The sequence below is a fragment of the Zingiber officinale genome, chromosome 8A (assembly GCF_018446385.1).
Source record: "Zingiber officinale cultivar Zhangliang chromosome 8A, Zo_v1.1, whole genome shotgun sequence".
NCBI classification, from domain to species: Eukaryota; Viridiplantae; Streptophyta; class Magnoliopsida; order Zingiberales; family Zingiberaceae; genus Zingiber; species Zingiber officinale.
The window spans coordinates 87,672,529-87,698,860 of record NC_056000.1 but is presented as its reverse complement, the minus strand read 5'-3'; the positions used below and the strand labels follow the sequence as shown (position 1 = coordinate 87,698,860).

The 26,332-nt window shown below is 40.8% G+C and overlaps 1 pseudogene; it reads left to right on the top strand.

Moving 5' to 3' along the window:
* The window catches only part of LOC122011043, a 43,802-nt pseudogene extending 17,762 nt beyond the window's left edge, over positions 1–26,040 (top strand).
* The last annotated feature ends 292 nt before the right edge of the window (positions 26,041–26,332 follow it).

Sequence of the window (26,332 nt, the reverse complement as noted above, 5' to 3'; positions counted from 1 at the left end):
TTTCTAAAGGAGTTTAGAAACATTGCCAACGTTACAAGAACCTATTGGGTCACACACAAAGAACAAGTGGATGGAGATTAGGTTCATATGATGAACCAATTGGATTAGGTTCATATGATGCACCAAAGATTGGATTCAAATTAGACTTATTGAGTTAGACTCAATTAGATTCAATTGTTGAATGAGTCTAATTTAAATTTGATTCATTGAGTCAATTTATATTAATGAATTGAGATTCATTAAATTAAAATTGACTTGAATCAAAGGTTGGATTTGACTCAACAAGGAAGAGAATTGGTCAATTTTGACTTGACCAAATGGAAGTTGAAACATCAAGTTTGACTTGATGCATTGCCACATCATGAAGGTTGACTCATCCTACATGACATGACTAACCTTGCCACATCATCTCCACCTCATGAGGTATGCCACCTCATGGAGGTTACACCTCCCATTCCATTTAATGTGGCCGGCCACATTAAATGAGGGAGTTATGTGTGTGGCCGGCCACACTAAAGGGTGGAGGGGGTTTTCATTTGGTGGTAATTCATGAGTGGTAATTGCTTCTCCTTCTTCCTAGCTTCTTCCTCCTCTTTGCTTGCTGTTGCCGAGAGTTTTCATTGAAGGAGAAGGTGGTTGAGTGAGTTCCAAGAGAATAAGGAAGAGTGAAGGTCACAAAGGAGGATACTACTTCTTGAGTGTATGAGATTCTTTTTGCATCCTCTCTTTTTCTTCCTTTCAAATCCTACCCGAGAGCCCTAGAAAGTGCTAGCACACTTGGGGTGCTCTCTTCTCCATCCTTGAGTGTTAGAGAACACATCTTGTTCGTGTGGATATCACTAGAGAGTTGTCTACGTTGACAACTTCGAGATCCGACGTACCTTGGACTTGCGGGATTGCGAAGGGCAAGCATCAAAGGTATAAAATGTTTTTCCTTTGTAGATCTACTGTAGATCTACTGTAGATCATAGTTTGAAACTCGTACTCGTATTTTTGAAATCTATCCTTCGCACGAGATCCAGTGGCATGGGTGATTCGGGGTTTCCGCGATGCGAAAAGTGGTTTTCGCGGCCTGAAAAACCCAATAGTGGTGTCAGAGCCACGTGCGAAGCGAGTATGAGTTTAGATTCATATTTTTATGAAAAATATAGATCTGTAAACTTTCTGTAAATTCATGTTTTTACAGTTTTAATGGGTATTTTTCTCGTAGAAGCGAAGCACAAGTGTTTAGACTCTTGTAGGCTTCGACTACCGAGAAAATTTTTCCGTTATGGCAATGTTTCAACCCAAAACCTTTTGGGACAGCGGGCTAAGGCACTGTAGGATCTCTTAGGAGCAACTCGTGATGGTTAGATCGCGGGTAGGGGTACTGCCCCTAACCCCGCAAGGGGATTTGCTCCGCGATTGCGCCCGAAATCGCTAATCAGGACCGCCGGGAAAAATTTACTCATAAAATTGTAAAAATTATGAAAAATTACAGAAAATTATGAAAAATATATAATTTTGAATTATATATTAATTTTGTGATAGTCATGGCCCAAACGACCCAAATTGGATTTGGAAATGTGTTGTAATTCATAATACGGCCTGCGTGCCGTTATGTGATGTGCGTGCTGTATTTATTTTATTTTATTTTCATGACCTGTGCGTCGTGACTTTCTCTTATATTCTGGTTGTAAATTAGATTTAGACTCGAATGTAACTCGAGTTTCAAAATTGTAATGAAATTTTGAAGCGGTGGAAGGTCCACACGAGACGGAGTTACGAGGAGGGCGCGAGCAACACAAGGTGGTCAAAGGAAGGAGCTTGAGAAGCTGTTGACCTTAGGTTGACCATCCGATCTTCTCATTGGCTTGAGAAGATCGTAGTAGGGCCATGACATAATCACAAAATTATTTGATTAATTATTTAATTAATTGTTTTGTGTGTATGTGATGCATGCTAGTTAATTAAGTAATTAATTAGTGCCTTACGATTAGATTAGATCTAAGTCGTGCACATGATGCACCCTTCGATTAGATTAGATCTATCGAGTATATGATATGCATCATCGTTTAGATTAGATCTAAATCACGTCAACTCGTAATGCCTACCATGCCGTGATACCTACCACTACCTCGATCGCATGTTGTTGTTGAATCTGCCAAAGCAGAGCAACACATACTATCTTGGTAGGGTACGGAGGGACAATCTTGGTCCCTCCTATCAACGCATGGGTGAGTACAACTCAATTAGATTGAGTATTCCTAGTTAACTCGGTTGGATCGAGTATAACTATAGGCATTCTTCCAACGGTTGGAAAGATAGGTCAAAATCACATATATATTAACTCTCGGGCGTATTAGCCAAAGCTAACTCGAGTTTTAATATAAATGCGGATATTGATCCTATAAACAAGAGTTGCATAGAGATATAATTGGTAATCGTTACCTACCGATCATACTAAGTCTTGGGCGTATTAGCCAAAGCTAACTCAAAGGGTTAGTATGATGTGGATCTTGTCCCACATGAATTATAGAATTCAGTGGGAGCATCATTTAGTTAAAGGCCTAATTAAATGATTAAGAATATGATATTTATTTCTGCATTTATTTTTGTTGTAGAATTTCCCTGACGTCAAACACGAACAACTTCTCTTTGCATTCTGTCCTTAAGAAGGACAAGCTCAACGGAGCAAATTTCCTGGACTGGTACAGGAACCTGAGAATAGTTCTCACCCAAGAACGTAAACTGTACGTTCTGGAGCAGCCCATTCCGGAGGCTCCTCGTGCCACTGCCACGCGAGCAGACCGAGATGCTTACAAGAAGCATCAAGATGACGCATTAGATGTGTCCTGTCTTATGCTCGCGACCATGAACTCTGAGCTTCAGAAGCAACATGCGTTGATGGGCGCTTACGATATGGTTGAACATCTTTGTCACCTATATGAAGGACAAGCAAGGCACTGGAAGAGGAACTCCAAAGAATACCTGGAAGATCTTACGAAGAAGAGAAATAAGATTTCTACTTCAGGTATACATGTTATAGAAGTCAACCTCTCTATTTCTTCATCGTGGGTATTAGATACCGGATGTGCTTCGCATATTTGTACTAATATACAAGCGCTGAGAAATAGCAGGGCATTGACGAAGGGTGAGATAGACCTACGAGTAGGCAATGGAGCACGGGTTGCTGCTATTGTTGTAGGAACTTACTATCCATCTCTGCCCTCTGGGCTTGTACTAGAATTAGATGATTGTTGTTATGTGTCTGCTTTAACTAAGAACATTATATCTGTTTCTTGTTTGGATAAGAAAGGTTTTTCGTTTATAATAAAGAACAAATGTTGTTCCGTCTATTTAAACGAAATGTTCTATTGTAGTGCACCTCTGATAAACGGACTCTATATTCTAGACCTTGAGAGTCCTATCTATAACATTAGTACCAAGAGGTTCAAGTCAAGTGACATGAACCAAACCTATCTCTGGCACTGTCGCATAGGTCATATAAATGACAAGCGCTTATCCCAGCTCCATAAGGATGGTTTGCTGACTCATTTGATTTTGAATCTTATGAGATATGCGAGTCATGCCTACGAGGCAAGATGACCAAGACTCCCTTTAGTGGGCACAGCGAAAGAGCGACTGATTTGTTAGGACTCATACATAGTGATGTATGTGGCCCTTTCAATGTTGCTGCTAGAGGCAGTTATAGATACTTCATCACATTTACTGATGACTTCAGTAGATATGGTTATGTGTACTTGATGACACATAAGTCAGAATCCTTTGAAAAGTTCAAAGAATTCAAGAATGAAGTACAAAACCAGCTTGGCAAGAGTATTAAGATACTTCGATCAGATCGAGGTGGAGAATACCTTAGCCATGAGTTTCGTGACTACCTAGCTGAGTGTGGGATTCTATCCCAACTCATTTCTCCTGAAACACCACAGTGGAATGGTGTATCCGAAAGGAGGAATTATACCTTATTAGATATGGTATGATCTATGATGAGTCACACAGATCTTCCGACATTCCTTTGGGGCTATGCTCTAGACACGACAGCTTTTATACTCAACCGAGTTTCATCAAAGGCCGTGATAAAGACACCATATAGGATATGGACTGGGAGAGATGCCCAGGTGTCTTTCATGAGGATTTGGGGTTGTGAGGCTTACGTTAGACGTCAAGTTTCAGACAAATTAGGACCCAAATCTGACAAGTGCTACTTTATTGGATATCCCAAGGAAACTAAGGGATATTACTTCTACATTCCCAGTCAGCACAAGGTAGTTGTGGTAAAGACTGGGGTCTTTCTAGAAAGGGACTTTGTTTCTAGAAAGACTAGTGGGAGCGCGTTCGATCTTGAAGAAGTTCAAGATGCGAACAATAGCACTGATGCCTCGATGGAAATTGAACTGGAACCACAAAGTGTTGTGGATGATGATGTTCCATAAAGAGTTGAGGAACAACAACCAGTTCAAGTAGACATACCTCTTCGCAGGTCTGATAGGGTACGTCGTCAGCCTGAGAGATACTCATTTCTCTTGTCTGACCATGATGACGTTATGCTCATAGAGGATGAGCCTACCACCTATCAGGAAGCTGTGATGAGAGCAGATTCCGAGAAATGGCTAGAGGCCATGAGATCCGAAATGGAATCCATGTACACCAACCAAGTATGGACTTTGGTTGATCCACCTGAAGGGGTAAACCCATTGGGTGTAAGTGGGTCTTTAAGAGAAAGACTGACATGGATGGACTTATCCATAAGGGTCGCTTGGTAGCTAAAGGTTTCAAGCAGATTCATGGTATTGACTATGATGAAACCTTTTCTCCAGTTGTGATGTTTAAGTCCATTCGGATCATGCTTGCTATTGCAGCCTACCATGACTATGAGATATGGCAGATGGATGTCAAAACCGCGTTTCTGAATGGAAACCTGCTCGAGGATGTGTACATGACACAACCTGAGGGTTTTGTAGATCCACAGCATACTAGCAGAGTATGCAAGCTGCATAGGTCCATTTATGGACTAAAGCAAGCTTCTCGGAGCTGGAATCTTCGATTCGATGATGCAATCAAACAGTTTGGTTTCATCAAGAACGAAGATGAGCCTTGTGTCTACAAGAAGGTTGTAGGGGATATAGTAGTCTTCCTCATATTGTATGTGGATGACATACTACTCATTAGAAAGGACATCCCTTTGCTTCAGTCTGTCAAGACTTGGCTAGGGACTTGTTTCTCAATAAAGGACTTAGGTGAAGCATCCCGTATTCTAGGGATACAGATCTATAGAGATAGATCTTAGAGATTGCTTGGCCTAAGTCAGAGTACATACATTGTCAAGATACTCCTACGGTTTGCCTTGCAGAACTCCAAGAAGGGATTTCTGCCGATGTCACATGGCGTGAGTCTTTCGAAGACTCAAGGTCCCTTTTCTAGAGAGGAGAGAGACCGCATGGATCAGATCCCTTATGCTTCAGCCATAGGATCTATCATGTACGCCATGCTATGTACTCGACCTGATGTCTTGTATGCTTTGAGCATGACAAGCAGATACTAGTCAGATCCAGGTGAAAGTCACTGGATAGCGGTCAAGAATATTCTTAAGTACTTAAGAAGGACTAAGTAATATTTCTTGATATATGGAGGCAATGATGAGCTAGCTGTAAAGGGTTACAGTGATGCTAGCTTCCAGACCGACCAGGATGACTATAGATCGCAGTCGGGGTTCGTATTTTGCATTAATGGTGGTGCTGTCAGCTGGAAGAGTTCGAAGCAGGACACAGTAGCTGATTCTACAACAGAGGCCGAGTATATTGCTGCATCAGAGGCAGCAAAGGAGGCAGTTTGGATTCGCAAGTTCATCACTGAACTTGGGGTGGTTCCTAGCATTGCTGACCCCATTGAGCTCTATTGTGACAACAATGGAGCTATAACACAGGCGAAGGAACCTCGCTCACACCAGCGGACCAAACACATACTACGGCGCTTCCATCTCATTCGAGAGATCATCGAGAGAGGAGATGTGAAGATTTGCAGAGTACCTACAGAGGCTAACATCGCAGATCCCTTGACCAAGGCTTTGGCACAGAGGAAGCATGATGGTCACACTAGGTCATTGGGGCTTAGAGCCTACACTGATTGACACTAGTGCTAGTGGGAGATTGTTAGCTAGAGCCCTAGAGCCAATCATTTGATGATTGTATTTTGGACTTGTTGTATCATATTCTATATAAATAAAGGCATTTGATTTTTGGTTATTATACTTACTTGTATTGGTGCCAAATAAACTAAGTATAATAACGTCCTTGAGTAGAAGGTTCTTACCTATATCAATCGATTGGTTGAATTGAAAGTGAGATGATATAGGGAACACTACTCTTAATCATTCCTAGTCGAGTATTAACATTCAGGGACAATGTTAATGCAATAAGACTAGCATGTAGGTCAACTCGATGACTTGATCTCACAAGTCATGGATATAGAGATATCAAATTGACACATGGGTATGCATTAGAGAATGTATACTGAATGACCCGCCATGAGAAAGTATCATGGATCGCTATATGAGTGTCATATACTTTCTCATGTGACTATTAGTATGACTATTGGTCCTTAGACCTGAAGTCACCATGGTTCCCTACATAAGGAGTTATGTACTTTGGTTTCGTCAAACGTCACCCGTAATTGGGTGGACTATAAAGGCGATTACTGGGTATATAACGAATTATGCAGAGGGATGTGAGTGATGTAGATGGGATCTATCCCTCCCATATGACGGGATCGACACCGGTATTCTTGATAGAGTTAGACCACGAAGTGCATGGCCATGCCCAAATGAGTCAACATGAGATGTTGAGCTCATTTGATCGAGTGAGTCTACTTGGAGTTCAAGATTTAGATTGATTAGAGGATGACACGGTCTATGCCTCACATTGATCAATCTAGATGTCTAGGATAGAAGGACAATGTCACATATTGTGAGGAGTCACAATTAGTAGTCACTAGGTGATGTTGGATCTCAACATTCTTGTAACTTGGGTAACAATGATGTATTGCTAGATGCCGCTCATTGCTTATGTTTCTAAAGGAGTTTAGAAACATTGCCAATGTTACAAGAACCTATTGGGTCACACACAAAGAACAAGTGGATGGAGATTAGGTTCATATGATGAACCAATTGGATTAGGTTCATATGATGCACCAAAGATTGGATTCAAATTAGACTTATTGAGTTAGACTCAATTAGATTCAATTGTTGAATGAGTCTAATTTAAATTTGATTCATTGAGTCAATTTATATTAATGAATTGAGATTCATTAAATTAAAATTGACTTGAATCAAAGGTTGGATTTGACTCAACAAGGAAGAGAATTGGTCAATTTTGACTTGACCAAATGGAAGTTGAAACATCAAGTTTAACTTGATGCATTGCCACATCATGAAGGTTGACTCATCCTACATGGCATGACTAACCTTGCCACATCATCTCCACCTCATGAGGTATGCCACCTCATGGAGGTTACACCTCCCATTCCATTTAATGTGGCCGGCCACATTAAATGAGGGAGTTATGTGTCTAGCCGGCCACACTAAAGGGTGGAGGGGGTTTTCATTTGGTGGTAATTCATGAGTGGTAATTGCTTCTCCTTCTTCCTAGCTTCTTCCTCCACTTTTCTTGCTGTTGCCGAGAGTTTTCATGGAAGGAGAAGGTGGTTGAGTGAGTTCCAAGAGAATATGGAAGAGTGAAGGTCACAAAGGAGGATACTACTTCTTCAGTGTCTGAGATTCTTTTTGCATCCTCTCTTTTTCTTCCTTTCAAATCCTACCCGAGAGCCCTAGAAAGTGCTAGCACACTTGGGGTGCTCTCTTCTCCATCCTTGAGTGTTAGAGAACACATATTATTCGTGTGTAACGACCCAACTCCTGGGTACTAAGCTGTGAGCCGGATCGCTACATTAACTACTGAAACTGCTGTGCCGTACTGTGCGGAAAACTGGGTAAAATAAAATTTCTCTAACTGACTCTATTAAATTGACAACTGGTACACTCATGCTGTTATAAGGAAGGGTTCAAGACCTTTCCGGTAGGAGTATATGTGCTAAGGAGGATACTTGACCTCTCATCTGAGCTAGAACTCAAAGCTATCTTCCCAGCTAGCTGTTGTTCGATCCACGGACCGATCAAACTTGCCGTGATTCTGTGCCCTGCTGGATCGGTCTACGGACCGATCCAGCAGAGGCTGGATCGGTCACCGATCCAGTGTGCGGATCGGTCCGCAGACCGATCCAGCAGGGCGCCGAGATGCCTTTCGATGCTTGGATCGGTCGGTCGACCGATCGTGCACTGAAATCTTCTCCGAGGCTATCAGATCGATCGGTCACCGACCGATCCGTGAGGATCATGATAGTATCTCAGATCGGTCGGCTGACCGATCGGTGAGCTTCGAGACCAGACTGATCGGTCCGGGGACCGATCAGTGTCTGATTTCACTCGAGAGTTCTGATTTCAGCACTTTGGCGTGCCAAAACATCACACAACAGTTCTAAAACAATGGAGATACATTCTAGCATGTAAGTACTAATGTTCTAAACATGATAAACTAAACAAGACATAGTTACTAAGCTAGAACAATTAGTAACAAGACTAAGTATGAAACTAAACATGTTAAGTGCTAAAACTGAAATAAAAGCGTATAGATCCCAAGGATCTTTATTCCAGACCCCTTGCACACACACATCATCGTAGCATCGTCCTCCAGCCTCCGCTAGTCCACTTTTCTTTTACCGGTATCTGCAGTATAAGAAAAATAGTATCTGTAAGCCAATAAGCTTAGTAAGGAACCATCTACCTCACAAAAACATGCAACGATGCTATTATGTTTTTAAAACATGCTGTTTGAAACCTAAACTGAGCATGCAAGCATGGCATGGCATGGTATCATACAAAGCATGGCATGACATATAAACTGAACCTGAAATTGAACTAGTCATGCATATATCTAAATTTGTATACGAACTCAAATCATGTAAACTGAACCTGACTGAACTGAATGCTAAATTAGTGTTCTCATCACTGGTTTCAAATTTGAAAACTATACATATAATAGATAAAAATACTAAACATGCTGTTGGGCCCTAGCAACTCGTGCTATGCGCACATCCCTACGAGACCCGGGATTGCAAGTCCCGAATTTAGTAGGGTTAACTAGGTTATCTGAACCTAGGGACGACTGTGGGAGTCCAGCCCATGGATATCTGATCCAAGTACAGTGCCAACTGAATAAAAGTAAAATACTGAATACTGTTTTATCTTACTTTGCTGTTCTAGGTTATCTGAACCTAGAGCTAGGTTATCTGAACCTAGAGGCTACTGTGGGAGCCCACCCAATGGATATCTGATCCATTTGCTGTAATATCTGATAATAAACTGAGTAAAAATGTTTCTAATTCATTTTACATGCTGTTAGGACGCCTATTGGTGCATCCTTCGGAACTGAGCATTCTACCGAACGCTTGGTGTGCACTAAAAGCACACCCTAAAACCGAAAACTGTGAAATTACTGAACTAATGCCAAAACTAACAAGCGAGAGCAATTATACTGCAGGTGAGGGGTTTCTTACCTCAATCGCAAGGTTTTCTTACGATTTATTCGCTAGGTTTTTCCGAAAAACTGCTCCGTTCGACGAATCCTCGCGTTCCTCTCGCGGAGAAGAACCGACTTCATGACGGTGTTGTCGCCGGAAAGTGAACACACGATCCTAGGGAAGGAACCCTAGGTTTCCCTTGCTTTGTTTTGCTGCGCCGAGAGAAAGAAACGGGAGAGGGAGAGGGTCTCGGTGAGGGTTTGGAGAAGGTCACGAACCAATTAGAAATAAACCAACCCACTTAAACCTCCTATTTATATCATGTGGTAATTCCGGTCTAACTCTAATATAAATATAAATGTTTCTCCTTTCTCTCAGCACGGCCCTGCTGGGTTCACTGGTTACTAACATTATCCCTTAAACCATAGGTCTCGGGTTCGACTCCCGCTTAGGCCGTTTTCGTTCCCAATTCTTTTTGCTACTTCCGATACTCGTAAAATTCCGGAAAAATATCTAAAAATTCCACAAAAATCATAGAATAATTCTAAAATAAATTCGGGAATTTTTCGGGCTTTACAATCCCCCATACCTTATAAAAAGTTCGTCCCCGAACTTAAAACAATTCTGGGTACTTCTGTCTCATGCTGGCCTCTGTCTCCCATGTCGCCTCTGCTGCTGTGTGATTTTGCCAACTGACTTTGACTAATGGTACCTCCTTGTTCCGTAACTTATTTACTGCTCGGTCTATTATCTGAATAGGCCGACTGTCATAGCTGAGATCATCACGGACTTGTACCAACTGGGGCTCAATCACCTGGGTGGCGTCTGGAATATGTTTCTTCAGCATGGAGACATGAAACACGTTGTGGACAGCTGACATCTCCTGAGGTAACTCTAGCTCATATGCTACCTTGCCCACTCTCTTTGTGATAAGGTATGGTCCCACATATCTGGGAGCTAGCTTGCCCTTCTTCCCAAAACGCATGACTCCCTTCATGGGAGCTACTCTGAGGAAAACTGTATCCCCAACTGAAAACTCTAGGGGTCTGCGTCGTGTATCGGCATAGCTCTTCTGACGGCTCTGTGCTGCCTCTATCCTCTGGCGAATCTGCTGTATGGCTGCTGTGGTATCTGCTACTAGATTTGTCTGAAGCTCTAGTTCCTTCTGTTCACCACTCTCATACCAGCAGATTGGTGATCTGCACCTCCGCCCATAGAGTGCCTCATAAGGTGCCATGCCAATAGTGGCCTGATAACTGTTGTTGTATGCAAATTCTGCTAGACTCAGATATTTGCACCAACTTCCCTTGAAATCTAGGGCACAAGCTCGGAGCATATCTTCGAGTACCTGATTTACTCGCTCCGTCTGACCATCTGTCTGAGGATGAAAGGCTGTGCTAAATTTTAACTGGGTGCCCATAGCTGACTGCACACACTTCCAGAAGTGTGATGTAAATCTGCTGTCTCTGTCCGATATAATGGTTCGTGGGACTCCATGCAGCCTGATAATCTCCTTGAGATATAACTGAGCTAGCTGCTCCATAGAATAGGATATTCTGATAGCTAAGAAGTGGGCTGATTTAGTCAACCTGTCGACTATTACCCAGATGACATCAAAACCATTCGTGGTTCTGGGTAATCCCACTATGAAGTCCATAGAGATATCCTCCCACTTCCATTCTGGAATCTGGATCGGCTGCAGAACTCCTCCTGGTCGCTGATGTTCTGCCTTAACCCTCTGACAGGTTAGACAGATGCTGACGTATCTGGCGATATCTCGCTTCATCCCAGGCCACCAAAATCGTTTCCTTAGATCCTGATACATTTTGGTGGAACCAGGATGCATCGCATAGGGAGTCCTGTGAGCCTCGTCTAGAATCTGTCTCCGTAGCTCCTCCTGATCTGGAACACAGAGTCTGTCACCAAAATACACTACCCCACTGGCGGACACTCTGAACTCTCCACTTTCTGATTCTGCTCACCCTTGCTTGATTTTCTGGATTTCAGGATCCTTCTCCTGAGCTGTCTGGATATCATCAAGCAAGGTAGATGCTAAGAACATAGTGGAAAGCTGCCCGACCATAAGCTCGAGACTAAAATCTGTAATCTCCTTCCTTAGGGGTGGTGACATAGCTGCTAAAGATAATAAGGTGGCACTGGACTTCCTGCTGAGTGCGTCTGCTACCTTATTAGCTTTCCCTGGATGGTAGAGGATATCTATGTCATAATCCTTGACCAGCTCTAACCATCTGCGCTGTCGCATATTCAGATCCTTCTGAGTAAAGAAATACTTCAGACTTTGATGATCTGTACTCTGCACTGAGCTCCGTACAAATAATGTCTCCAAATCTTGAGAGCGAACACCATCGCTGCAAGCTCAAGGTCGTGAGTAGGATAGTTCCTCTCATAATCCTTGAGTTGTCCGGAGGCATAGGCGATCACCTTGCCTCGCCAGATCAGATCGCTCCTAATCCCAATTTGGGCGTCCACTGTAGATGTCGGCATGCATGTTTGCTTGGTATAGCTAAAATAGAGCACCTGGTCAATCTCCGCTTTAGTTCGCTGAAGCTGCAGTCCTCCGTCCACCGAAATTTCTTGTTCTTCCCGGTGAGAGTCGGTGGGGAGGCTATCTGGAGAAGTCCTCTACGAATTTCTAGTAGCTGCTAATCCCGTAAAGCTTCGATTTCACCGGCATTCCCGGGTCTCTTCCAGATTACTTCGCTTCTATCTTGCCGATCTACCATAACACCATCCTTGGAGATGATGTGACCTAGAAAGGCTAACTGTCTAGCCAAAATTCACATTTCGTGAATTTGGCGTATAATGGTTCTGTAAGGATCTGCAAAATGTCTTCAGATGCTCGCATGATCCTCCGAGTGCTCGAATAGATAAGAATGTCATCGATAAACACGATGACAAACTTGTCTAAGTATTCTCTGAATACTTTGTTCATGAGGTCCATGAAAGTAGCTGGAGCATTTGTCACGCCGAAAGGCATGACTACGAACTCATAATGTCCGTATCTGGTCCTGAAAGCCGTTTTAGGTATATCACCTTCCTTGACTCTAACCTGGTGATATCCTGATCTGAGGTCAATTTTAGAGAACACTGTGGCTCCCTTTAGCTGATCAAACAGGTCATCTATCCTGGGGAGAGGGTACCTGTTTTTAATTGTGACCTGGTTCAAGGCACGGTAGTCTATGCATAGGCGCATGCTTCCATCCTTCTTCTTCACGAACAACACAGGTGCTCCCCATGGTGAGTTACTAGGGCGTATGAAACCCTTGTCTAGAAGCTCCTGTAATTGCTCCTGAAGTTCCTTCAGTTCAGCTGGAGCCATGCGGTACGGTGCCTTGGAAATTGGATTTGTGCCGGGAATGAGCTCTATCTCAAATTCAATCTCCCTGTCTGGTGCTAAGCCTGGTAGCTCTTCAGGGAAGACTGCTGGGTAGTCACACACGACTCGAACCTCTGATAGCTGTTGGTTCTTGTCCTGGCTGGTGCTGACTACATTTGCTAAAAATCCCATGCATCCTGAATCCAATAGCTGCTGTGCTTTCAATGCTGAGAGAAACTTTCTGGCTTTTCTCTTTGGTTTTCCTATGAACTCAAACTGTACTCCTGCTTCAGGTTGGAATATGACCTTCTGTTTACGGCACTCTATAGAAGCGCCGTATCTGATCAGAAAATCTATTCCAAAGATGACATCATAGTCAGTCATTTCTAGCACTATCAGATCACCAAAAAGTTCTCTGTCTGCTATAATGACTGGCACTGCTCTGAGCCAGTGTGTAGATGCCATAATGTCTCCTGAGGGTAGTGTTGTCAGAAACTGACTATTGAGTACTTCTGGAGGTGTTGCTAATTTTTCGGCAAACGCCCTGGATACATAAGAGTGGGTTGCCCCGGTATCGAATAAGACAGTTGCATCATGCTGTAAAATACTGATCTGACCTGTGACAACTGTCGAGGCATTTGCTACGTCCTCTCTGGTCAGTGAGAAAATCCTGGCATTCGTGGTAGCTGTGGGGGCTTCTAATCTGCCCTGACTGATCTGTGGACCATCTAAGGCAGCATACATCTGGTGTAGCTGCGCTGGCTGAGCTCCATACTGTATTGGCTGAGGCTGAGGAAGACTGTTCTTGTTCGGGCACTTCTTAGCCATGTGCCCTTCCTGTCCACATTCAAAACAACCCCGCGTACCCTTGCGGCAAACTCCTGGATGATGTTTCCCACAAGTAGTACACTTGGGATGTCTGGAATGTTTTCCAGCTGGTCCTCCTTTTGGGTCACTGCTTGCCTTACGTTTCCCCTTCCAGTTGGAGCTATGTCCCTATTGTTTCTGCTGAGTACCTGAGCCCGCTTGCCCCTTGGGCTCTGTGAAAACCTGCTTCTGCTGGATGATACTGTGCTGATAGTGCTTGGTGATCAGAGCACTACTCACTAGCTCCTCTGTGGTTTGTGGCCTATGAACGCCACCAGCCACATTCATTGCGATCTCTGGTCTGAGCATCTTCAGCATCAACCGTACCCGTTCCTTCTCTGAGCTGACTAGTTCTGGACACAGACGGGCCAACCTGTTGAATTTCTTCACGGCCTCCTGAACTGATAGGTTGCCCTGACGAAACTCTGTAAACTCGTCATAGTATCGGTTCGTGACTTGCATGTGAAAGAATTCCTCGAAGAACTCTTTCTCGAAGTTGGCCCATGTCATCTGGTTTACTGGCCACTTCGATTTAATCCGCTCCCACCACATGCGTGCATCTCCTGTTAAACAGAAGGAGGCACACTTCACCTTTTCATGCTCTGGCCAGTCTAGAAGCTCCATCATGCTTTCCAGTGTTTTAAACCATGCCTGAGCATCCCATGGTTCGCTGGTGCCTGAGAAGTTCTCGGGCTTTATTCTCTGCCACTGGATAAGGTAAGCTTCTCTCTTAGCCCCTGCTACTGGGGCTACTGGGACTGGTACTGCAGGCTGAGCTGGTACAACCTCTGTGATTACTGGAGTCGTGAGGTTCGGTACTGGAGTGACTGGGGGAGTAGTCTGTTGGTTAGCCTTTAAGGAGGCTATCTCCTGCTGCTGTTCAGCTAACTGCTGCTGTAGCTGAGCCACTAGTGCTGTAAGGTCTGGGGGAGGCACTGAACTGCCTGCCTCATGCTGGGGCTCAGTCGCTGCTGCTTTCTTAGCTGGACGTCCTCGTACCATTTTCTAAATAGCAGAGAACACATATATATAACTAGGCTATCATGTTATAGTTAACTACTGGTAACATGTTAAATACTATCACTGTAAACATGAATTAATTAACTACCAACATGCGAGCAAACATGAAAGTACATATAACTGATATGAAAGCTGAAAACAAAACTGAGTGAGAGATGTTCTTACTTGGAAGCTGCAGGAACAATGCTGATGTGTGTGTAGGAAGTATGGAACACTGCTCTGATACCACTCTGTAACGACCCAACTCCTGGGTACTAAGCTGTGAGCCGGATCGCTACATTAACTACTGAAACTGCTGTGCCGTACTGTGCGGAAAACTGGGTAAAATAAAATTTCTCTAACTGACTCTATTAAATTGACAACTGGTACACTCATGCTGTTATAAGGAAGGGTTCAAGACCTTTCCGGTAGGAGTATATGTGCTAAGGAGGATACTTGACCTCCCATCTGAGCTAGAACTCAAAGCTATCTTCCCAGCTAGCTGTTGTTCGATCCACGGACCGATCAAACTTGCCGTGATTCTGTGCCCTGCTGGATCGGTCTACGGACCGATCCAGCAGAGGCTGGATCGGTCGGCAAGACCGATCCAGGTGTGTCTGGATCGGTCTGCAGACCGATCCAGGCACCTGGAGGCGCTGAGATGCCTACCTTTCGATGCTGGATCGGTCGGCTGACCGATCCAGGCACCTAGAAATCTTCTCCGAGGCTACTGTATCGAGCTTGATCGGTCGGCTGACCGATCCAGGAGGATACGAGCATTCAGATCTCATTTGGATCGGTCAGTGACCGATCGATGCTTCGAGACCACGATCGGTCGGGGACCGTCGATGTCCGATTTCACTCGAGTTCTGATTTCAGCACTTTGGCGTGCCAAAACATCACACAACAGTTCTAAAACAATGGAGATACATTCTAGCATGTAAGTACTAATGTTCTAAACATGATAAACTAAACAAGACATAGTTACTAAGCTAGAACAATTAGTAACAAGACTAAGTATGAAACTAAACATGTTAAGTGCTAAAACTGAAATAAAAGCGTATAGATCCCAAGGATCTTTATTCCAGACCCCTTGCACACACACATCATCGTAGCATCGTCCTCCAGCCTCCGCTAGTCCACTTTTCTTTTACCGGTATCTGCAGTATAAGAAAAATAGTATCTGTAAGCCAATAAGCTTAGTAAGGAACCATCTACCTCACAAAAACATGCAACGATGCAATTATGTTTTTAAAACATGCTGTTTGAAACCTAAACTGAGCATGCAAGCATGGCATGGCATGGTATCATACAAAGCATGGCATGACATATAAACTGAACCTGAAATTGAACTAGTCATGCATATATCTAAATTTGTATACGAACTCAAATCATGTAAACTGAACCTGACTGAACTGAATGCTAAATTAGTGTTCTCATCACTGGTTTCAAATTTGAAAACTATACATATAATAGATGAAAAATACTAAACATGCTGTTGGGCCCTGGCAACTGTACTTACTGTGCGCGCATCCCTACGAGACCCGGGATTGCAAGTTTCGAATCCAGCAGGGTTACTAGGTTATCTGAACCTAGGGACGACTGTGGGAGTCCAGCCCATGGATATCTGATCCAAGTACAGTGCCAACTGAATAAAAGTAAAATACTGAATATTGTTTTATTTTACTTTGCTGTTCTAGGTTATCTGAACCTAGAGCTAGGTTATCTGAACCTAGAGGCTACTGTGGGAGCCCACCCAATGGATATCTGATCCATTAGCTGTAATAACTGATAATAAACTAAGTAAAATGTTTCTAAATCATTTTACCTTCTGGTAGGACGCCTATTGGTGCTTCCTTCGCAACTGAGCATTCTTCCGAACACTTGGTGTGCACTAAAAGCACACCCTAAAACCGAAAACTGTGAAATTACTGAACTAATGCCAAAACTAACAAGCGAGAGCAATTATACTGCAGGTGAGGGGTTTCTTACCTCAATCGCAAGGTTTTCTTACGATTTATTCGCTAGGTTTTTCCGAAAAACTGCTCCGTTCGACGAACCGCTTACGTCCTCGCGTTCCTCTCGCGGAGAAGAACCGACTTCGTACGGGTGTTGTCGCTGGAAAGTGAACACACGATCCTAGGGAAGGAACCCTAGGTTTCCCTTGCTTTGTTTTGCTGCGCCGAGAGAAAGAAACGGGAGAGGGAGAGGGTCTCGGTGAGGGTTTGGAGAAGGTCACGAACCAATTAGAAATAAACCAACCCACTTAAACCTCCTATTTATATCATGTGGTAATTCCGGTCTAACTCTAATATAAATATAAATGTTTCTCCTTTCTCTCAACACGGCCCTGCTGGGTTCACTGGTTACTAACATTATCCCTTAAACCATAGGTCTCGGGTTCGACTCCTGCTTAGGCCGTTTTCGTTCCCAATTCTTTTTGCTACTTCCGATACTCGTAAAATTCCGAAAAAATATCTAAAAATTCCACAAAAATCATAGAATAATTCTAAAATAAATTCAGGAATTTTTCGGGCTTTACATCGTGTGGATATCATTAGAGAACACTCTTCTCTATCCTTCGCACGAGATCCAGTGGCATGGGTGATTCGGGGTTTCCACGACGCGAAAAGCGGTTTTTGCGGTCTGAAAAACCCAACACATGCTACTAAAGTGCTTAAGAAGCTGGATCTGGAAGATTGTTTTGATACTGCTATTTGCTTTGAGACACTAAACCCACCATCCTCTTCATCTAGAGAAGATAATTCAGCCAACATCTTCAACATAATTGGCTACTTATCTAAACTTGATCCAAATGTTGATCTTCCAAAGGCATCAATATTGTGTAAACCACCCATTGAAGCCATTGAGCACACTCTCACGATTACAAACATTGATCCCCAGAGAACTGTAAGTTGCATTTATGAATGAGTCTTCATTTCTATTTGGTTGTTGATAACCAATGTTAGGATTTAATAAGTATCTTGACCTTCCTGTTGAGGTCTTAGAAATCAATGTAGTCATTACTTTCTATCACTAGTGGTTACATCATGACATGCTATTATTTCCTAAGAAAAACTATGTACTAGTCTATTATGTCACAAGATTGTTGAAGAATACTCTCTAGCTTATATATATATATTTCTGATGCATGTATAAGAGCATTAATTGCCATTTATTTTGTAGGAAAAGGTGAATGGGCAAGTTCTTACAAGTATCAAATGCCAAGTCATATTTATTCTTTTCCCTTTTAACAAAAAATGTGCTTGTATATACAAGGTGAAGCTTCTCTATTAACACAATGCTTCTACAGGAGTTTACTAGAAACTTTTACTGTCATGTTCCAATAGTAAATAGTTTCATTCTCTAGTTAATTAGAATTATCTTAGTTCAAAGATGGATTTTTTTTTTTCAAATTTCCTCTCACACAAATGACAAATTTCTTCTATGCAGAGTCAATTGTTCTTGCATATGTTATGTCATAGTCGAATCGTCGACACAACTATGGATTAGATCTCCTCCTTTTATCTGTTGATGAAGGCATTCAGGTTATAGAGATGATTCACTAGAAAATGTTAAAAGAAATGAAATTGAGGTATTATCTGTTGATGAAGGCATTCAGGTTATAGAGATGATTCACTGGAAAATGTTAAAAGAAATAAAATTGAGGTACTAACTTTAGTTAAACTGCTACTTTTTAAGGCTATGGTATAATTACCATGTTAGGAATTCTTCTTTTATTAATTGAATTTAGTTATTTCTTGATTTTTTTTATGTGGCGGTTATGTTATATCATTTCATATTACATTTTTTTATTTATTTTGCAATGCATAAGTTATTTTTTATTGTGAGATACTATTAATTTAATCATGGCTGTGAAAGTTGGTCACCTTATATTGATACCCCTACTGGATACACACATGCATAAACCGTTCCAGTTTTTCTCATAAAATTAGTTTGTAGGTCCAATTTTGGTTGATGACTCATGATCTGGTCCTAACATATATTCTTCTAGGAAACATCATGATTATTAAAACTTCAGTGAGTATGACATCCAGGTAGAACATCTTTTTTATTATTATTCTTATTCTGAAATGCAGGAAGTGATTTCCAACATCTTAAGATTTTGAGATATTCAACCATATATATCATTTGTTGGTAAACACATTACTGTAAGACTAACATTTTTGTGACAATTATCAGTTAAGTTTGTAGTGAATATATATTTAGATAGTAGTGATTATCAGTTTAAAAAGTCTTATTCTAGACTGCACAAAGTGATTAACAGTTTAGATGGTTTAATGAATTAGTTTGTTCTTACTTTTTTTATAGAAATAAAGTAATGTTGAAACTGGTTTTGTATACTACTTTGTGGTTTTCATGCAAACTGCACATTCGTAAGATTTGAGATCTTACTTGAGTGTTGAATTTTTGCACATATATATGATATGTTAGCGTGTGAAGCAGTGATGGATCATTAATATTATATAGACAAAAGGTACATGACTTCCTCTGTGATTCCTTCTTTGTTGCTATTGTTAGCTATTCTAGTTGCTTGCTATGACTGTAACTATATTTTTTTTACAGTAAAATGGAGAAAGCATGGTTTGCAAGTATATGAAATTCTACATTCGATGATTAGTATGCAGAAAAGGGATCATAGAAAGCATGATTAAGGTCTACTTCTGTATAAACTTAACATGTTGTAAAAACATATGTGTATTTATTATTCTTTCAGAACAAGTTTTTTCATACATACAATAGTGTATTTCTTTTGATATCAATAGGTTGTTGATCTCCTGGTGCCTTATTAAAGGGATGGAAAGATTGGACTTTTTGATGGAGCTGGTGTGGGGAAGGCTAGATTTATTATAGAATTGATGATCAATAATTTTGGAAAAGGTTAGTATAAAAGAATCAGCAAGTGAGAAAAAAGAGTTCAATGAAATCCTACAAGTTGAAGATTATGATGGGACTTGGGTTGATAATAATTAAGTGCAATCCTACATGGCATGAACCACCATCACAAGTTTCTAGTCTTTTGGCTATTGTTCATTAGTTGTAAATGGAACTTATTTGTTTATTTGTATTGAGATAAATTTTATTTGAATATGAGACATGTTTCTTCTTTTGTAATTGTAATTCTTGTATAAGTAACATTTTGAATGACATTGTTGTGGGGAATATTCTTTCTTTTGTGATTATGATTCTTTATTATATATTTATATTGAAATATAATATATTGGTATTAAAAGATAACAATTTAAAAGACAATGGTTTAAAATCGTTGTTGTTGTCTATCACCCTCAAAGACAACGGTTAACAACCGTTGGCGTAGCCCCAAAAATGGTTGTAATTGGTAGTGTTATTAAAAAAATACTCTAAACAACAACGATTTTAAGCCGTTGTCTTTTCATTCAAAGACAACGGTTTAAAACCGTTGCAAAACTGTTGTCTTTTCATTCAAAGACAACGATTTAAAACCGTTGTCGTAGCCCCCAATTTTAACAACACAGCCAATTACAACAATTTTAAAGGGCCTACGACAACGGTTTTTGTCTTTTAATGTTTTTGTTGTAGTGGGAGCACTAATCGGTTTTGGGTTTCTAAGAGTGTGTTCTCTGCACCCTAGATGTTAGAGAGTGTAAACTTTAATGTGAAAGGTAGTTAACCTAGCCTTGAAGAAGTTGACACTTGGAGGGCATTTTCAAGATAATTGATACACCTTGAAAATGAAAAGGATTAAATAATTACTCCTTGAGAGAGTAAAATGTGTCAAACTTTGAGAAATTGAACTTAATTTAAATTGACACAAATAGAAAAGAGTCAATAAATGTCAATTTGGGATTTTGGCATTTTCTTAGGAAAATGAGGGCAATCTAGGATTAATTTTAAGTTAAGCAAAGATCTAGAGATACTTAGATGAATAATCTAGGTATATTTATTTATGCTAATTTATCATGATTTTTTGTCCATCATATGCCATGATATCATATCTTGTATTCATTCTTATTATAAAAAAAAATAAAAATACCATGTCATGACATACACACATCATGTAGCAATAGTATGCTTTCTTTTAAAAATTATTCTTTTTTATGTATGCCATAACTCATCATGCATTATTTTAAATTCCTTATAATTAAGGACAATGGCATTTACCAATAAATAGTAAAGGATTTTATCAACAAGTAACATCTTAGGTGGATGTTCATAAATTAAATGCCTAGATAGATATATATAATCCCTTAGTTTAGGGAAAACCAATATCTACATCTCACAAAGACTACAAGGTGACTTGTATGTGTTTTAGTGCATATTAGATACAAGTGAGATGTTAGGATGATGAACAAAACTCAAGATGTTGATTTAGTGCATCTATTTAAGTTTTAGTTTCATCAAAATACATAGTTATGTGTTATCCAATCATTGGGAAAGCTAATGTACAAGTCATGTGCATTAAGCTCAAAGAACATGGTTGAAAATTAGTTTTAAAAATTATTTTAAATATACTTTAGAAAAACTTAGTGAAAGCTATCTTTTGATAGTAATCACCATTGAAAAATTAGACACAAACTAGAAGAAAACATTGAAAATTTCAAGTTTGTGTCAATATTTGAAATAAGAATTATTTTCTTAGAAAATTATTTTTCCTTGATAGTATATGTCTTAAATAATGTCTACAAGAATTTTCATAATTTTTAGAATTTTATAGAATTATTGGGGCATTTCTAAATTTTGGCTGAAATTTGATTTTAGAAAATCAGAAACCCAATCGATCAGTTGATCGATTAGGAGAGTTCGAACGACCAGTCGATCAATTGAACTAGGTTTTCTAGTGAGCAGAAGTTCATTGAATCGATCAGTCGATTGATTGACCCTACTTGGATTGATCAAGTGATTGATTCAAGGGCATTTTTCATGAACAGAAGCTCGCGAAATCGATCAATGGATCGAATGAATGACTTCAATCGATTGGAAAGGCTGATTTTCACTATAAATGTCTGATGTCAGCACCCTAAGACATTTTGAGTCGTGATAACCATTCATAACCCTTTGGAATATATTTATATATATTTAAGGGTGGTTTTCTTGATGAAAATAAGAATGGATTGGTTAAGGAAGACTAAGTTAGAGTTTTGGTTGAGGTTTGCATTAAAATATTGATATTTGAACTTCAAAACTTTAAATTTTTGGATTTCCTAAAGTCTTAGGAATTCCAAGTCATTGTAGGTGCAATGATAGAAGCATATTTTTAGGGGGAGCCACTCTTTAAAGACATGAAAATTATTTTTCACAAAACTTTGGAAGGGAGTAAAACCTTCGTAGTGATGAATGCCCTAGGATGAGCATTATGAAGTGGTTAATGCTCAAGGGTGAGCATTGGAAACAATGAAGGGTATGGGACCTTCATTGTAGTATTGTGAATAATGAGTGAGGTTGTAAATAACGTATGATAACTCTTATGGAGAAGAGTTTTTGATGTGTGTCAAAGAGAGAGATTGTAGGGCATAAGTTAAGTCTTGATTACCTAAAGGGGGAGTTTGCCCTCTAGGAAAGGGAGAGAATGAAGAAAACCCTCATTCATGCTTTGGTATGAAGAAGAAGGTGAGGCTATGAGATTAGCCTAACTTAAAGGTATTGTCAAACATCAAAAAGGAAGAGATTGTTGGTGCAATATCTCTTGGGTCAAGGTTGACCAAGTTGACTAAGCTTGAGTTGGCTCAGGTTTGAGTCTTGATGTTTGGTTTTAGATGTTTGACAATATATAGAGATTGTAAGTGCAATTGTTCATTTGGGGAAATTTTTGAAACTCTTTTTTAGTCAATGTTTGACCAAGTTGACATTAAGAAGAGTCAAGTAGGTCAAGGTTGCCTAGATACTTGACTGGGAAAGTCCTTACTAGAGGTTAGGCAAGGATAAGTCCAATGGGGAGGTTGGCAAAAGAGGGAAATCCAAGTGGGCCAGTGTTAATCAAACACTTGATGTTGGAAGTCTTGGTGAGTGAAGCCAGGTAGTTAGAAATCCTGGTGAGTGAAGCCAGGTAAAATCCTGGTGAGTGAAGCTAGGTGAAAGACCTAGTGAGTGAAGCTAGACAGATGGAAATCCTGGTGAGTGAAGCTAGGTGAATGACCTAGTGAGTGAAGCTAGGTAGATGAAAATCCTAGTGAGTGAAGCTAGGTGAAAGCCCTGGTGAGTGAAGCCAGGCAGATGGAAATCCTGGTGAGTGAAGCCAGGTAATGGAAATCCAGTGGGTCAAGGATGACTAGACATCTGGTGATTGGAAGTCCAAGTAGGTCAAAGGATTGACTATACACTTGGCATAAGGAGAAAAGTCCAAGTGGGTCAAGGGATTGACTTGACACTTGGTGAAGATGTCCTAGCAGGTCAAGGTTGACCGGATGCTAGTGTTAGAGTATATACTAAAAGCCTAGCTTTTGTATAAACATTTATTTAGAAATAAGAATCACATTTGTCAAGTATCTACATTATATACTGAGTGTATGCAATGACCCGGGCCTTTGGCCTCTTGGGTGGCCCTTGTGGTGGCCCAACTGGCGGCCCTTATGTCGTCGGCCCATTTGGCGACCTCTCATGTCGTCGACCGACGACCCTTGGCCGTGCCGTTACTCACTAGGACTTTCCACCCCTGGCAGTGGATTTTTGCCTTCCCCAGGATTCGAACTCTAAACCTCCAGGCTTAAGTATTAGAGTTTATGAACCCTGGTAACCAAGTGAGAGCGCCTTTTTATTGTAACGACCCGACCCTTTGGCCTCTTTCGTCGGTCCATTTGGCGACCTCTCATGTCGTCGACCGACGACCTTTGACCGTGCTGTTACTCACTAGGACTTTCCACCCCTGGCGGTGGATTTTTGCCTCCCCCAGGATTCGAACTCTAAACCTCCAGGCTTAAGTATTAGAGTTTTAACCAAGTGAGATGATCTCACTTGGTTACCAGGATTCATAAACTCTACTACTTAGCTTGGAGGTCTAGAGTTCGAATCCTGGGGAAGGCAAAAATCCACTGCCAGGGGTGGAAAGTCCTAGTGAGTAACGGTACGGCCAAAGGGTCGTCGGTCGACGACATGAGAGGTCGCCAAATGGGCCGACGACATAAGGGCCGCCACAAGGGCCGCCCAAGAGGCCAAAGGGCCGGGTCGTTACAGTGTAGTCGTTCAATTAATTTATATTTTAGATAACACGGTGTGTGGTGTCACACACAGGAGATCGTGTTATCAGTTCTTTATAAATTATAAACAGTAGCTCACGACTAAGATGGAAAGGAACAAACAATTGGAATAGTCGTAGTGTAATTAGGTATTAGTTTATCTTGATTAATAAATTACACTAGTACACTCTAAATGTATTGAGCAGGACTATTTAAGGAAAGTTCTTTTTATACTGACTTAATAAAAGAACAAGTCCTTAGTTATTATGAAAGTGTGTGCTCTTAATCTTAATATAATAACAAGCACATATATTTAGTATTCATTTCTTTAATTTATCAAAGGGTGAGATTTAGCTTGATAAATCAAAAGGCCCAATAAGTTAGGAAATAATATTACTTATAGTATGTGTTGTTGATTATAGAAGGAAACTGTGTCCTAGTAATCTAGGTTGATAATGTTCCCAAGAGGAGCTCATAAGGATTACCATGTTAAACCCTGCAGGTGGACTTAGTCCGACATGATGATAAGGTTGAGTGGTACTACTCTTGGACTAAGATATTAATTAAAGAGAGTTGTCGGTAACTCATTTAATTAGTGGACATTTGACATCTTAAACACAGGGAAACTAACACACTCATAATAAGAAGGAGCCCAAAATGTAATTTAGGATTGATGCGGTAGTTCAATAATAATTCTTTAGTGGTATGAATTATTATTGATGAAGTTAAGTTGTGCATTCGGGGCGAACATGGGAAGCTTAATTTCATCGGGAGACCAAAACCAATTCCTCCTCTCGGTCCCTATCGTAGCCTCTTGTATATAGAGATTTATACCCATCGCATACCCACTCCTTACCTAACCCAAAGGGGCCAGCCAAGCTGTAATGACCCAATTTTCCTTATTTGGAGTCCTAAAAGTGCTTAAAAATATTTAGAAATACCTTAGAAATATTTTAGAGATTTTTAGAAATTTTTGGTATATTTTTATACAATATTTGGAGTTCATTTGGTATTTTTACCAAAAGAAACAAGTTGCAAAAATTTTAAAAAATAAGCCGAGATTCGAACCATAGACCTCCGATCCGAACCCAGCCTTAAGTGAATCAGGCTAACCAAGTGTGCTGCAGATATTTTGTGAACATATAGGAACCAAATTATACTTAAGCCATAATAGGAACAGAAATACCAAAATAAAGGGAGACGAGCAAAGTTCGAACGCGCGAACTCCAACTTGCGCCAAGTCTTAACTGGTTCCGGCTAGCCAAGTGATCAGGCGGATGTTTCATGATAAGAAGGGAAATAAAATTATTTTAAGCAATAACCGAACCTAAAAATAACCCTAGGTTATAAAAAGAGGTTAAGTTAAGAGAGGAATTAATTTCTCTCGATCCCTCTCCTCCTCCCTCGCGTACGCGACGTCTCTGCTCGGGTGGAAACGAAGCCGAGACGAGGAAGGCTAGGGCCTCACTTCGACGGCCGACGAGAGGCTCTTTCCGACGGGCTTCCACAAATCCGCGACCACCTTGTCATGGAGGACGCGCGGACACGAGGAGAACGCCGAGATCGTGAGCTCCTCCAAACTCTAGAAGCAATTTTTCCAGCTGTGAGTTCAAGAATAGCAAGGTAAGTTGCTACTCACCTGTGGTAAGAGTAGTTCCGAATTTGATTTGAGCTTTCCTTGTGTCTCTTGATCTTTTTGGAGCATGCTGTGAAGTTGATTTCTTATAAAGCTTGCTGTCGGGGAACTGAGGATTTGGATTCTTGTTTTTCTCCTTGATCTTATTTCCAAAGCATGCTTTCTTTCAGTCTTTAGGTTTCTGCCGAGTACCCCAAAGAAGGGAAATAGGGTTGTCTGTTTAGCTTGTGATTGGTTGCATCAGACCTTGTTTCCTCATGTTACTTTTTGTTTTCGAATTTTTCTGTGAAGATGGTTGGTTTAGGGTGTGCTGCCATGAGTTTCCATGGGAAGAGCATGAAAAGGATTAGGTAAGTGGAGTGCTTTGGCTCCTATTGGTTTCTATCGTGGCACTGAACAGGGAATTGGACTGTGGTTTCGGGTTGTTTGAAGCATGCCTGATGAATTCTGTTGCTTAATGTTATGAACAAGTTTAAATTAGATTTCTTTTTAGCTTCAACAAGATTGTTAGCTTTGGGTTATGTTTCCTTGCTACATTCATCCGAGTGTACAGATTTTTAATTGAAGCATGAGCAGATTTTAGTTGCATTTAGCTCTTAGAATTTTGTGTAGCAGTAGGCATGTACCACAAATGAAGAATTTCAGAATTTATTAATTCTCATTTAGCTCATAGTTTTAGTACTTTTAGTCAGCCTGTACTTTTTGCTTCTTTTCTGTCACCATGCAGAAAGCTGTTGGGCGCCAAAAGAC